Genomic DNA, 17057 nt, shown 5'->3' with positions numbered 1-17057 from the left:
GTATTGAATCTAGGGCCTCACACATGCCAGGGGAGCATTCTACCACTGAGCCACAAATCCAGCCCCAAATAATTAATTTTGTTGATGGAGCTAAGGTCAGAATATACAACCTCACACACTATATGTTCTAATTATTTGGAATGACAAGATGATATAAAACACTCATTTTCAATTCTGGCTGTCAAACATGATCAGATCATTTCTTTTAGTACTTTTGAGTTTCATATGAATAACCTTGAAGGTAGCATATAGGTCATTATCACTAGTGCCATTTACATATAGAATGTTTATTGTGATTGAATGTTGCTTCATGTGTGTAAGTGTAGGAAACACTACAGTTTGTACAAAATACTGCAGTAAAATATTCTTCTAAAACACTTTAAGAAAATGTAGCTATGTGTATATTTTATTTTTATTAACTTTTTACTTGTGCAATTACAATATGTGTTTTAAGTTTGTTTGTCTTTGTTTTAAATCTCTATATTTGCTAGCATATTGTGATATGCAACTCCATAATTACTTTTGTAATGGTAGCACTGCCAAATGCACCATGATTTTAAAATGACTTCATTCTCTGAGTCTTCTGGTGTTTCTTGGTATCATCTCCCTTCCTTTTCCTTTGTGGCCAACTCTGTTCCAACCAGATCACCATGCTGTCATTAATATTTTAAGTCTTTATATTTACCCAGGTTTGTTAATAATTACATTCCTTTCCATTCCACCATTATGAGGAAAAGGAAGCCATTCCCAATCTTATGGGTGGATTAAGTAAAGAACAGGAGAGTTAAATAACTTTCTCAACAACACACAGCTAATAGAAAATATGCTGTAGGTTGAACCAAGACCACTTGATTCCATCTATGTATTCAGTATTGTGTTGTTGCTTTTTTATTTATATAAGATGGACTTTTTTCAAGGTTGATCTGTCATTAATTATTATGAAGTATATAATTCAAATTATCATTTTTTAAAATACTGATAGTTGAAATATTTTGTGAAATATTAGTTTATTTGATTTTTGAGATTCTATAAATGTAGTTAGTTGTGCTAAGTGAAATAATGTTTTTCCTTAGGAAAAGGAACTTAAGTGGTTAGTTTTCATTATTATCATTAGATTGAAAAGAGTGGGTTTCAAATTTAAGAAAAATAAGTGTTATTGGGTCACAATGACCTTCGTATTTTATTTCAAATGCATCTTAAATTATTTAGCAGATTTTTAAAAATCCATATTCATTCTATTTTACTTTTAAATAGTTTAGTTGAATTTTACCTACTTGAAATATCATTTCTGGATAAGAGTCTTTGAGCCTAAACCAATCTGTTTTCTAAATTTTCAAGAGAAGTGATATTTTACTCTCTTCTCAAGGTAACAAAAATAAGTTTCTACATCTGAAATATGTCATAGAGTAGAACTTAATTTAACCCCAAATTGTATATGCTCATGCAATCCCAGTAAGGTTGTCATCTATCTGATACTGACCTAGAAAGTGCTACCTGTACTTTGACAATGTATCTAGAACATATTGTAGAATTAGATTTCTTTTTCACTGACCTGCAAGTTAATGGTGGGGGAGTTTACTTTGCTAATTGTTTCTATTCTGCCTTTCCCTGCCCCATCTCCTTTTCTTAAAATAAACACAGCAACAAATTCTACAATGACCAGGAGACTATCCCCAAAACTCATTCATGTATCATATATAAAATAATGATTATTTGAAGGTACAGTTTTGTTTTCATTTTTTTATTAGACTGCAGGTGCACATAATTGAATTAGTAATCATTATTAGCTCACAAAACAAAGGTATTATGGCTCATGCAGGACCTATTTTAATCTGTTAAATTGTTTAAGTATCAAATACCAAAGTCTAATTATGGATTCTCTTAAGTGTTCCGTTCTAAAAGGAAGTGATGCACAGAAATTGTGGCTGGGTAAGGTAAACTAGTGGGCTTTCAGTCTGAAATTGAGATTGTGGCACATGATTAGTGTCTTGCAATTAGGAGGAAATAAAAAGGTTTACCTAACTATACATATATTAATTTGCCATCAAGAATGGGTTGTCAAGTCTCATTAATTGCATAGGGTTTTTATTTGCCCCTGGTTGCTCTGAGACACAGGAGATAAACCTGAGTGACTTTATAGCTACCAGGGTTTATTTTTTCTCCAGTGGCAGAGCAGATGTTTGGCACAGAGCGGGCCTCACCCTGCGTCCACAGAGACCAGCTCACAGCCATGGTTCTGGACATTGTTGTAGACAATTACAAGCAGTTTGAGTTTATGTTTTGCTCAGTAATTATTAGGTCCTGAGGACAGTATATTTCACAGTGTCCTGAACTGTGCTGTAGATATTTTTTTGGTAGATCTTATATGCATTTCTAATCTTTTCTGAAGGAGGAAAATTAAGGATATATTTCACCAGTCGATTCCTGGCAATAGATTAATGACTGATATTTCTAAGAGTCTTCACTGAAGAATTCTAATAAAAACTTGTTAATGATGTGTTAGAGTCAATGTACTATAGTTGTTATCATTGTAAAGGAAATTGATTCAGAGGAAAAACTGAAGAAAGGCACGTTAGATAGATGGAAAGGTCCTACAATACTCCAGAAACACTCTTTTTCAGAGATTTTTATTCTCACAGGAATTCCAATATCATTTGATGTTCAAGCTAACACACCTTGAAAAGAAAAGAAGATCCTCTAATTCATGAATAAGGTAAATCCTTATCCCAGTGATAGAGACTTATATTAATACAGTGATCAAGCTGACTCAGTGTTTTATAGTAAGATGAACCACAAATAGGAGTTACACTTAGTGCTGAGTGAAATGTTAGCTGATCTTGGACTTTGCCCTGGAGCTGTATGATCAATATCTCTAGACTTTCAGCTCAGTTGCTTTCAGTGTAAAAGAAAACCAATGGTACAAGTCCCATCTGCTTCACAAGATTTATATAAGGATCAAAGAGATGGTAATAATAAAGCATTTTGTGAGGTTCAGTTTGCTCTGTACATATAAAATATGATTTATAAAAAATCTTAAAAGGAACTAGTATGATATGCTAATCATTAACATTTTATGCCAAGCACTGTGAAAACTCATTTCCTTTTAGACAAAAAAAGAATTTTTCAAAACTTGCCATATTATTTGATTTGACCCAATTAAAAAGGCAGTCCATTCTGCTTGGAGGAAATCACTAATGCAAAGTTGTTACACATTTTGCCTTAGATTATGATTCTCAGGCTGCTATTCTCATTATACCAGGCTGACTTAGGACTCTGTTGTCATTGAAGTATCACAAGGACTATTGATAGGTTAAGGTCTTTGAATGCTACATTTTGTTTTACCTGCAGTGTGTTTTAAAATTTAATAATAGTTTTCTGCCTTGGTTAATTTCTGCTGCTATAACAAAGTATTTGAGATCAGGTAATTTATAAAGAACAGAAATTTATTTCTCAAGTCTGGGAAGACCAAACTCAAGGTACTGGCAGGTTTGGTTTGTGGTAAGAACCTGGTTCTACTTCCAAGACAGCAACTTAGACACTGTGTCCTCACATGGGAGGGCTGGATGGAGAGCCAGAAGGACCAAGCTGGTTCCTTCGAGCTCTTTTGTAAGGTCACTAATCCTATTCATGAATACTCCGCCTTTATGACTTAATCACCTCTGAAAGCCCCACTTCTTAATGCTATTACATTGGGGCATAAGTTCCAACATAGGAATTTTGGAGGGATACACACTTTCAAACCAGAGTAGCACTGTTTTTGTCTCAATCTAACAACAGGCATTACATGACTTTAGCCCAGATTTTGAATAGCCTTTTTATTGTGTATAGATGTGGATTGCAGGTGTGGACTACAGCAAAGATGGTTTTGCAGGTGGTTGTGTTATTATAGAAGAGAAAGTCCTCTAGAGAGCCCTTAGAGTTCTAGGAGATTGTTTCCCAGAAGTGGTATTATATGTAATATTTCACAGAACCTTGGGGATGATCAGATAACACTACAAACAATGCTTGCTGAATATGCAGTGGTAAGGGAGTATCAGCACTCTTTAAAAATCATTTTGGCTTCTGGACTTTCATGCCCATCAAACCTACCTATATAAAGTGCTTGCCTTGGCATACATGAGGTCCTCAGTTCAAAAATCTTCCAAATCCTCCAGCATGAAAATACATATATATATATGTATATGTATATGTATATATATGTACATATATATATATATATATTCAATACTTTGTTTGTTTTGTATAAACCTTGGGGAATATTGAAGTCATTAGTGTTTGTGTTCATGATGCTAAGTGTTATTCAGTTTTGTCTTACTGAATAAGCCACAGCTATCAACTAAACAATAGCTACATAGCTACATAGTGATAGCAATTATTTCTAAATAGACTTTAGTAAAGAACAGGCTTTTTCCTCATACAGTAGGAACCACTCCCTGTTCAATTCTTTAACAATAGCTTTACTTTCCTATTTGAATCTATTGTGTATAGTAGTGCTACCATACTTTTGTGGGAAGGAATGTTTTTATATGCCATCTTAAAATACTGAATTCTATTTGAACAAGAATTGCATATTCCTGAGTTTATATTCCTTTCAACACTGTTCTTAACGATTATGGGAGATTTTAAATCATAGCATTATTAGTAGTAGTGAAAATTATTTGCTGTATATCTCTGTTCTCAAAATTGTGCTTCTTTCTGTAAATATGATAATCTGTCAGATTGTATAATTCAACTTACATAATGTACACAGGTCCTTCTCTTTGATTTAGATTGTCAGTCATGCCAGAAAGGGCACAATCACTCTGCATGTAAAGGACAAGAAAAATTCTCTAAATACAGTGTATAAGGATGGAGTAAATTTTTAGTTGACACAACAAGGAAAAAAATCTACTTTCTGGTCATGAGGAATGACAGAGCCTCTTACAAATGTTAACCTACCTGAAATATCTTCTCCAGCAGAATCTGACTGCTTCTTGTCGGGAGTTTGACTCTCAACAAAATTCATCATGATATTGAAAGCAGTGTATTTACCAGTGAATACTGTTGTTATAAAATTATTTCAAAATTATAAAAAGAAAATAATGTAATTGCTCTCAGCTTGGTTGGTGGGTGTGGAGGTTGGGTGGCAGTGTTGATATAAATGTACACATTGAAGTGGGGGACACCACCTCTCTAAACCATAACATGCTCACAAACGTTCATAGATGCTCTTCGTCTGGAAAGGCCTCTTTTTTTTTTTTTCTGTTTCTGGAGTTATTTTGTCTACTGACAGCCCTAGTTTCCTTATGTCATGAGAATTCCTCAAAAGAATCTAAAAATACTTAAATTGTGTCCTGGATAATTTAGCAATATTTACCCCAAACATAAGACACACTTTGGAAGTGATATGAAATGCATATTGTGGCTTTCTCTCAGGATCAGTTGTTGCCCTAATCATTAAACAACTTTACTAGTTTCTTATTAGTTTAAAGCTTCCAGATGCTATTGTCATTATGTTTCAAGAACTAGAGGGTGGGAACACTTTTAGAATTAAAACTCACTTCTCTACATTCTGTTTTCTACCCTTATCCAGGGTTGCCTCTGCTGCTAAGTTTTATTATTCCCTAAACCAATTTTACATCATTTAAAGAAACAAATTGTTTATTTCTCCATGGATTCATAGCTATCAATCTCAACAGTAACTAGATTTTTTTTTCAGACCTCAACATCAGAAATATTTAAGTGGGAAGGAATAATTGGAGTGAAGTCCAAGATGTAATAGCTAAATTATGAAAGTTAAGACTTCAGGTCATAGACAGTAAATCTTTGTTATTAATTGCTTATATCACTTTTGAACTGGGGAATATAATTAGAATGGTCATATAAAGTATTTTTACTTTCCACTTTCTGATTCTGTTCCTTCATTGTTTTTCCATATTCTTGCTTCTTAGTTAATGGTATCAACTAGAAATTCTTAAATTATGACTCAAAAAGCATTTAAAGTTATCACAGGGAAAGTTTTGCCAAGAGCTTTCAATGTTTCAAATACATGTATGTACAACCTATGTCAGTAATGAATACTGAACATTAAATTGGCCTGAATGATTGGAGCCCAAACTTTTCTCAGTTTTGGCACCTTTCTGATATAAAAACTTAGAATGTAAAAGTTCAAAAAAGCTATTAGAATAACATACAGACTCTGAAAGGATTTCCAGGTGACTACATCTTTTTCTTTTCTAAGTATAATTGAGATTTCCAAGAATTTTTATTGAAAAGTCATTTGACTCTGAATTTGGTCAGAGTCAAAAAAATTTTGAATTTTTTTTTATCTTTAAAAAAGATAAAAATTTTAGAGGAGCTATCAGTAATTCAGTAAGACTGAAGGCAAAATGTCATGTACTTGATAAATTTATGTAAAGTTTCTTATCTGAGTTTGTTCTAGCATCAAGCTAAAGTCATCAAGGTCATAGAATTACATTCTTTGTGATTTTCACTCTCTCCTGACAACCATTGGAGTAATGCCCAGGCATCTTATACATCTCAATACAACAGTGGATGAAAGACGAAAGACCAGAGCCAGTCCAGAGCCATCACAGATACAGTGTCTATAAGTGAATATATTACTAGTGTGATAATATAGACACATATGTATATCTGCCTACATACATACATATATATACACATACATATATGTAATGATACAACACACATCTGTCTACATATTAAAACACATATACAAAAAGGAGCAAACCTACGATTAAATGACAATAATTTGTTTTCATTTTAATTTTTAAAGGCAGATTAACTTTCTCTTTGATCAAGCATCAAGTTCACACATTTGTAATTTCACAGGACACAAAATATCTACAAAAAGGTTTGTTTCTGAGGAAGCAATAGTATTTCTGGCATTTTCCTAAAATGGGCAAATGTTCAATTTAAACTCCTCTTAATGTTTGGCCACTTAATGACTATTCTGATTTATAATTTAAAATCTTTATGCTGTCTTTTTGTAACAATATAAATGACAGCTTTCATATATGAAGTATAAATAATTTACCATCATTAACTCTCCTCTTATGACTACTAAGCATAATGCCCTGCTGAAAGCATTCACAGAGAAACATTTGTTAAAGAAATTTTGGGGCTGGGTTGTGACTCAGTGGTAGAGCCTGGCATGTGTGAGGCCCTGGGTTTGATTCCCAGCACCACATATAAATGGAATAAATAAAATAAAGGTGCATTGACAAGTAAAAATATATTTAAAAAACAAAGATATTTAGTTAGTTGTCTATGTTGAGGAAAAATGTCCAAGACTCTTGACCTATAATTACAGTTTCTGGCAGTCTTAAAAAAAAAAAAGCTCCATCTTTGACATTTATTTAGAATTCATCTCCTTGATGTCTGTTGGCTCAGAATCACAAGTGTTGATGGGGACTTCTAAAGCAACTTGTTTTGACCTCTGCTCTCTTACTTGCTGAATTATTTTAAATTGAGCCAAAAATTTTCATGTGTTTTATCAATGTAATAACAAAGATTCTCAATTAGCCCATTAGATTTTATTTCATCATTTCTCCTACATTGTGTACATTAAGTTGTTTAAGATTTTATTGGCAAATCCCTCATTTCTTGGAGTTGTACTTGGAAATTCACCAGATAAACATCAAATCAAAAATAATCAAACTCCAAGATAGGTGCTGTATATATTTCACAATGCTTAATTAATCTCCCCCAGTAGAATAGTGCAAAGCTATTTTCATAATGGGAATAATATGAGCTCTAAAAATATTTTATGTTGCAGTCAGTTATTAATTCTGAAGCAAAGCTTCATTCTTTTTTCTTCCTTGGTGTTCAGTCATGCTGCTTATATAGTTCATGAATGTTCTATAATTTTTCTACTGTGTAAGATCTGCCTGAACTAATAATATTTTTTATTATCTCATATCCTTTTTATTCAAGTGTGCTATGTCAAAAATGTCATCTTTATCTTTCCAACAATGGATGCAGTCCATACATTTCTTTTCCCATTACTGTAAAATTTGATTTGTCTTAATGTTAATTATTTTGAACAACAAATCCATTCATTCAAGTCATTTTACAAAGGAAAAAGGATAGTATTAAACAAGTACTTTGATAAGATTGGAATGGAATACAAAAACAGATTAATTTGTGTGAGGCATGTTTTAATAAAAGCAGTGCTGTATACTTTCATAGATAATATATATGTTCATACATAGAACAATGTTTTGTTGACAAACCTAATTTTCAGTTCTTCTAAAAACAATAGTCTTTACATTCATTGTGTTCTAGATGAGTGTGAATATTGTGTCGCATATGTCTGAGTCCTTCAGGTGAGAAATATGAGAGATTATAAAACTGCCAGAAACCAAATATAGGAAATTCATACTAAATCATATCACCTTATAAACATTAGAAATAATGAAAGGCTTAATCTAGCTGATAAATATCCTACATAAACATATTTTGTGAATTTTTTCATGGATCTGTATAGGGATATAACATTAAGCAATCTTAGTGTGAAATCATCAGTTTCTTTTAATTTTAAAATGAGAATTATGAAAACAATCATACTTCACAGGCAACTAGGTTTATATTTTCACTGGATATAAAACAAATGTTAACACTTCACAAAAATCTTAAACTAAAGCTTTTCTTTGTTATAAAAGCAAATGCAGATACATAAAATGGTCTTAAAGCAACTTGAGTACAGTTGGTCCTTCGTATCTGTGGTTTCCACATCTGTGGATTCACTCGACTGCAGATCATTTATAATGTATGTAGTCAGGCCTGTCATGGCTGCAGCTGTGCTCAACATGCGCAGGCTGATTTGTCATTCCATAATTATACAGTATAAAAATGATTTAGATACTATTTACCTGTAAGAGGTATTATGCAGAATCTATAGATGACTGAAAGTACCAGGAAGATGCAAATACTGTACCATATTATTTAAGGGATTTGAGCATCGTGCACTTTAGTACCTGAGGAGAAGTCCAGGAACCAGTCTCTACAGATCAAGGGATAACCATATATAAAATGAAGTAATTATTAAACAATTGTTTTGAATAACTGTGTACATAGACAAACCTGCTCATTGTTAGTGTAATTGCTCCAGATTACACATATGTAACTTCCTTTTTGTAGCTATGTTTGATGTAATGTCTTTGTTACAGATAATGGTTGAAAAATTAGGAAACTGTAATAGACACATTTGGTTACTACTTAATAGTTCACTTGTGTGTTGGTAGATAGTAAAGGATAATGTGTAAGCTCATATGATTTAAATTCTATTTGTTCTTTCAAATGAGAAATAAAAGAGTACAATTTCATTTTCAACTACAAAATTTTTAAAACAAAATTTGATTTCAAGTAATATTTGAAAACAAATTACACAGTATCATATGAAATATAGTACTTGTATATTTGTGTGTATATGAATAAAAATCAATCCATCAGTTGATTGATGTAGGAAAGACACCCATTATTAGTTCTAGTATAAGTGCCAATTTCCAACAATTTGCTGTATTTTCTCTGCTGTGCTTAGTTTTACCAAGTCTTTTTTCTGGCTATAGCCCAAGTAATTCTCAGCTTTAAAGTAACACAAACACTAAATTCACCCATTTATTTTACAAGCATGTCCTTTGGGGAACTGTTCTATGCTGGGCATCATGAAAATAGAAATAATTAGCTTCACTAAGGTTTTAAACTCAGAATCAACCTCTATACTCTTGTATGGATAAATTGAGGATGAGATGTATATCTGGTTTATGCATGGTTGGCTGTAGCTTATTGGCAGTGATTTCATACCAAGGAACCAGAACAAAATGATATATATTCACAATATACAGAGAAAGAATCCTAGAATGCACAAAATCTCTTGGGTTCTGCAGTGCCTCAAGAGCATTAACTTCTGACATATGTAAAAATTGACACAATTTATTTAGAAAAGCTGGAGCCACTATTACGTTCTCTGTGTGTGCCATGGGTCATGGTTGTATCAGACAGGAAGGGTTGTGAATCCATCCTCCTTGGCTCATTTTCTAGTCAGTGTATCTTCTACATCCTGCCATGAAAGCAGCAGCACTGTGCCATTACCCTAGGTGGACTGTTTTCTTTCTCTTACAATGTAATACCCTTGACCACCTATGACCACTCCCTTAGACTCTTTCAGGACCACCTAGGACTCTTGCTTCTAGTCTTTCATGGTTTAATCATACACTTTATCACACCAGGTTGAGCAAAGAGGGACAGGAGGAAAAGAAGGAAGTGGAAGAAGCCTGAAGGACTCATTTGGATGAGGACCATAAGATCCTGCAATCACTATGAACTACCTGACATCCACCAGCCTCCCTGCTCCAGTGTTGATCTGTCAGGTGAGCATGAAGTCTCTTCTCTGGATGCGGCTTGGGAGTAGTCCATTAAAAGAGAGTCATATTTCTGGGGGGTTCAGTGGAAATATAAGATGGTAAACACGGGAATAACCAGAGTGGAATTGTTGTGGAGACTACAGCAGCTTCACAGGCACCTCTGATGCCTGTGTATACCAGAGGTCTGCATGATCACTTTCCTCCAAGCTGTAACAGCTGATCCCTCCTATAATGTTCATGCTAATTATTGGTTCTGAACAGTAAGTCTACTGTGAGGAGTAATGACTGTAGAAATAGATTAGTGCTCTTGATTGCCTCATTGGAGATATTGTTGGCATGGTCCCTCTTTAATATTTTAGAATTATTCCAGAAGGCCTGGATTGAACCGTGACACACTCCACTCCCTTTATTAGAAATTATCCTATTTTGTCAATAGCACACAAGGTCTTTCCTCATGGAAGGTCTGTAGATTCCACACATCATTTCAGTCCCAGTATATAATCTCAAATCTACCAAGAAGCACCAGCTTCTGGAGTAAGGTATGAGTCTTCAAGCTTTTCTTGATCACTGGGATTATGAATAGTTTTCACTGATCACCAGATTCAGAAAATAGAATATGACAGTATTAATTGACCAAAAAAAGGATATTTGGCCAGTGACTAAGGAAAGGACATTTCCATTTCTCAGAAGATACTCAGGGCTTCGTTGAATGTCCTCAGAGTTTCCTTTTATCACGTAAATTGGCACAGGGTTGGTAATGGGGCATAAGGTTAAGTTTTTCTTGGGACCGTTTCTGTCTGAATATATTTGCAGAAACTAAACACAAATCAGAAGCACAAGAGCCGGGAGGTTTCAAGATGGCGGCCTAGAGGGTGGCTGCATTTCATGTTGCTCCAGGACTCAGGATTCAAAAGAGGAGATATTGAGACACTCGGGACCAACTCAAAGCAGCTGGGTGACTCTCACCCGTTGGGAAGGCGTCCCGGATGGTCCCGGAACGCAGGAAACTTTGTGAAGTAGAGCTGCCGGCGAGACGCCCCTCCCCCCGCTGAAGCAGTGAACTCGGACAACAGGGAGCGCCGTAAAGGAGGCCTCTCGGCACAGCGCTGGGACTCGGAGCAACCACTGGGGCTCCGGCGGCTGCCCAGGGGAGGAGTGGCGAGGAGAGCTGTGTGGACTCAGAACACCGGGGCCTGCCCTGAGGAGGAGGAGGAGGAACGTGGCCACTTGGATTCGGAGTGACTGCACCAGAGCTACAGGCGGTTGCCAGAGGAGAAGCTCCGCGGGGAGCTGTTTGGACTCTAAGCGACTGTTTCTGAACACCGGGGCCTGCCCTGAGGACGAGGAGGAGGAAGAGGAGCGCGGCCGCTTGGATTCAGAGTGACTACACCAGAGCTACAGGCGGTTGCCAGAGGAGGGGCTGCGTGGCGAGCTGTTTGGACTCAGACCACTTCTGAACACCGGGGCCTGCCCGGAGGAGTAGGAGGAGGAGGAGGAGGAGCGCGGCAGGTCGTTTGGACTCGCAGTGACTGCATTAGCACTCCAGACGGCTGCTCAGAGGAGAAGGCGAGTGGTGAGTTGTTTGGACTTAAAGTGAAAGCTCCTGAACACGGGGGACTGCCTGGAGGAGAAGCGTGGTGGGTCGCTTGGTCTTGAGTGGCCGCACCAGAGCTCCGGGCGGTTGCCCAGAGGACCCGTTCAGCGGGTCACGTGGATTCAGAGCCACTCAGAGCGACTGCTCCTGAACACCCGGGGGGTTATCTGGAGAAGGAGGAGGAACGGGGAGGGTCACTTCGACTCGGACTGATTGATTGCCCAGGGCTACGGGTGGTTGGTGGGAGGAGGAGGCACGCAGTGAGTTTCTTGGACTCCTAGTGACCGCACCGAAATACTGGGTGGCTGTCTGGAGGAAGAGGCCTGTGGCGGATCTCTGGGACTCAGAGCGATTGTACGGGGTCCCAGGTGGCTGCTCAGAGGAGGGGCTGCATAGCCAGGTGATTAGGTGCAGAGCAGGGTCCCAGGATCTAGGAGACTTCTTGGTGGAAGAGCCGCACAGAGACAGGCTTAGGGCGGAGCGAAGGTTCCAGGCCTGTGGGCAGATTCTCTGAGGAGGGGCAGCCTAAGGAGATTCATCTGCGAAGGGTGAGGCTCCCAGGCCCAGGAGGTAGGGCCAGGCCCCTGGGAACTTTGCAGAGGAAGGCAGCCCAGCCCAGGCGGTAGCTGTAAATTGAGGGGAACCTCTAGGAGGGAACTGACCAGCGAGACCTCCCCACCAGGTGAGTCTTCCCTGCCGGGTGAGGTTTCCCCACAAGGACGGTAAAACCAGAGACACAGGCCCAAACAGGCCTTGCCTCAGCCCGCAGCCTAGGTCCCCTTTGGATGACCATTGGTCAACAAGTGGAGGCACCTCTGCCCACTAGCAGGGATTATACCCCACCTGAAGGCCACCACTCCTAGAGAGGCAGCTTCCTTGTGGAGCACCGCATTATCAACTTCCTCCAAGACTTCAGCCTACTGAAGGCTAAGGGGGGAAATATATAGAAATCTTCAGGGACATTGTAAGTCAATAGAGGAAATCTGCAATATCTCAGCGGTCCACTGATACCTGAACAATATGAGAAAACAAGGAAAGAAAATGCTGCAAACAAATCTAGATGTTACATCAATAAAACCCAATGACAGCATGACAGAAGAAATGACAGAAAAGGAGTTCAGAATGTACATAATTAAAATGATCAGAGAAGCAAACGATGAGATGAGAGAGCAAATGCACGCACTGAATGATGAGATGAAAGAGCAAATGCAAGCATTGAATGATCGCACCAATCGACAATTAAAAGATCAAATACCGGAAGCAAAAGATCATTTCAATAAAGGGAGATACTGAAAAAAAAACAAACAGAAATCCTTGACATGAAGGAAACAATAAACCAAATTAAGAACTCCATAGAAAGCATGTCCAATAGGATAGAACACCTGGAAGACAGAACCTCAGACATTGAAGACAAAATATTTAACCTTGAAAACAAAGTTGAACAAACAGAAAAGATGGTAAGAAATCATGAACAGAATCTCCAAGAACTATGGGATATCATGAAAAGGCCAAATTTAAGAATTATTGGGATTGAGGAAGGCCTGGAGAAACAAGCCAAAGGAATGAACAATTTATTCAATGAAATAATATCAGAAAATTTCCCAAATCTGAAGAATGAAATGGAAAATCAAGTTCAAGAGGCTTATAGGACTCCAAATACAAAAAATTACAACAGACCCACACCAAGGCACATTATAATGAAAATACCTAACATACAAAATAAAGACAGAATTTTAAAGGCTGTGAGAGAAAAGAACCAAATTACATTCAGGGGGAAACCAATACGCATATCAGCAGATTTTTCAATCCAGACCCTAAAAGCTAGAAGGGCCTGGAACAACATTTTTCAAGCCCTGAAAGAAAATGGATGCCAACCAAGAATCTTATACCCAGCAAAACTTACCTTCAAATTTGACGATAAAATAAAATCCTTCCATGATAAACAAAAGCTAAAAGAATTTACAAAAAGAAAGCCAGCATTACAGAACATTCTCAGCAAAATATTCCATGAGGAAGAGATGAAAAACAAAGAAACAAATCAGCAAAGGGAGGAATTATCCTAAAGGAATTGTCAAATAAAGGAGGAAACAAGTTGTGTCAAACAAATAAATAAATAAAATTTAAAAAATGAACCAAATGACCGGGAAACCAAATCATATCTCAATAATAACCCTGAATGTTAATGGCCTGAATTCATCAATCAAAAGACATAGACTGGCAGATTGGATTAAAAAGAAAGATCCAACAATATGTTGCCTGCAAGAGACTCACCTCATAGAAAAAGATACCCATAGACTAAAGGTGAAAGGATGGGGAAAAACATACCATGCACATGGACTCAGCAAAAAAGCTGGAGTATCCATCCTCATTTCCGATAATGTGGACTTCAAGCCAAAGTTAGTCAAAAGGGATAAAGAAGGTCATTTCATACTGCTTAAGGGAAGCATAAATCAGCAAGATATAACAATCATAAACATCTATGCCCCAAACAGTGGCTCATCCATGTATGTCAAACAAATCCTTCTCAATTTCAGAAACCAAATAGACCATAACACAATAATACTAGGTGATTTTAACACGCCTCTCTCACCACTGGACAGATCTTCCAGACAAAAATTGAACAAAGAAACCATAGATCTCAATAACACAATCAATAATTTATACTTAACGGACATTTATAGAAAATACCATTCAACGAAGAGTGAATACACTTTCTTCTCAGCAGCACATGGATCCTTCTCTAAAATAGACCATATATTATGCCACAAAGCTAATGTTAGCAAATACAAGAAGATAGAGACACTAGCATGTATTCTATCAGATCATAATGGATTGAAGTTAGAAATAAATGAAAGAGTAAAACACAGAAGCTATTCCAACATCTGGAGATTAAACAATATGCTACTATATGATGAATGGATAACAGAAGATATTAAGAAGGAAATTAAAAAATTCTTAGAGGTAAATGAGAACAAAGAAACATCATATCAGAATCTCTGGGACACTATGAAAGCAGTACTTAGAGGGAAATTTATTTCATGGAGCGCATTTAATAAAAGAAGTAAAACTCAACAAATAAACGATCTAACACTACAGCTCAAAGCCCTAGAAAAAGAAGAACAGAACAGCACCAAAAGTAGTAGAAGACGGGAAATAGTTAAACTCAGAGCTGAAATCAATGAAATTGAAACAAAAGAAACAATACAAAAAATTGACAAAATAAATAGTTGGTTCTTTGAAAAAATAAACAAAATTGATAAACCTTTAGCCACACTAACAAAGAGAAGACGAGAGAAAACCCAAATCACTAAAATTCGGAATGAACAAGGAAATATCACAACAGACAGGATTGAAATTCAAAACATAATTAGAAGCTATTTTGAAAATCTATACTCCAACAAAATAGAAAATTTCGAAGACATCAACGGGTTTCTAGAGACATATGAATTGCCTAAACTGAACGAGGAGGACATAAACAATTTAAATAGACCAATTTCAAGTACTGAAATAGAAGAAGTCATCAAAAGCCAACCAACAAAGAAAAGTCTGGGACCAGATGGGTTCTCAGCTGAGTTCTACAAAACCTTTAAAGAAGAGCTCATTCCAATACTTCTCAAAGTATTCCATAAAATAGAAGAGGAGGGAACCCTCCCAAACTCATTCTATGAAGCCAATATCACACTGATACCTAAACCAGACAGAGACTCATCAAGGAAAGAAAATTTCAGACCAATATCCTTAATGAACATCGACGCAAAAATTCTCAACAAAATTTTAGCAAATCGCATACAAAAACATATTAAAAAGATAGTGCACCATGATCAAGTGGGTTTCATCCCAGGGATGCAAGGTTGGTTCAACATCAGGAAATCAATAAACGTAATTCACCATATTAATAGACTTAAAGTCAAGAATCACATGATTATTTCAATAGATGCAGAAAAAGCATTTGATAAAATACAGCACCCCTTCATGCTCAAAACACTAGAAAAATTAGGGATAGTGGGAACATTCCTTAACATTGTAAAGGCCATTTATGCTAAGCCCATGGCTAATATCATTCTAAATGGTGAAAAACTGAAAGCATTCCCCCTAAAAACTGGAACAAGGCAGGGATGCCCTCTTTCACCACTTCTATTCAACATCGTTCTTGAGACTCTAGCCAGAGCAATTAGACAAACCAAAGAAATTAAAGGGATACGAATTGGAAAAGAAGAACTCAAACTATCCCTGTTTGCTGATGACATGATTATATATTTAGAGGAACCTGGAAATTCCACCAGAAAACTCTTAGAACTCATAAGTGATTTCAGTAAAGTAGCAGGTTACAAGATCAATGCCCATAAATTCAACGCATTTTTATACATAAGTGATGAATCTTCAGAAAGAGAAATTAGGAAAACTACCCCATTCACAATAGCCTCGAAAAAATAAGATACTTGGGAATCAATCTCACAAAAGAGGTGAAAGACCTCTACAATGAGAACTATACAACACTAAAGAAAGAAATTAAAGAACACCTTAGAAGATGGAAAGATCTTCCATGTTCTTGGATAGGAAGAATTAATATTGTCAAAATGGCCATACTACCTAAAGTGCTATACAAATTCAATGCAATTCCAATTAAAATCCCAATTGTGTACCTTACAGAAATAGAGCAAGCAATTATGAAATTCATCTGGAAGAATAAGAAACCCAGAATAGCTAAAGCAATCCTTAGCAGGAAGAGTGAAACAGGGGGTATTGCAATACCAGATCTTCAACTCTACTACAAAGCAATAGTAATAAAAACGGCATGGTATTGTTACCAAAATAGAAAGGTAGATCAATGCTATAGAATAGAGGACACGGACACAAACCCAAATAAATACAATTTTCTCATACTAGACAAAGGTGCCAAAAATATGCAATGGAGAAAAGATAGCCTCTTCAACAAATGGTGCTGGGAAAACTGGAAATCCATATGCAACAGAATGAAACTAAACCCATATCTCTCACCATGCTCGAAACTAAACTCAAAATGGATTAAGGACCTCGGAATCAGACCAGAGGCCCTGCAGAGTATAGAAGAAAAAGTAGGTCCAAATCTTCACCTTGTT

This window comes from Sciurus vulgaris (assembly GCF_902686455.1).
Source record: "Sciurus vulgaris genome assembly, chromosome: 1".
In the NCBI taxonomy this organism is placed as follows: Eukaryota; Metazoa; Chordata; class Mammalia; order Rodentia; family Sciuridae; genus Sciurus; species Sciurus vulgaris.
Note: the sequence above shows the minus strand (reverse complement) of the source record.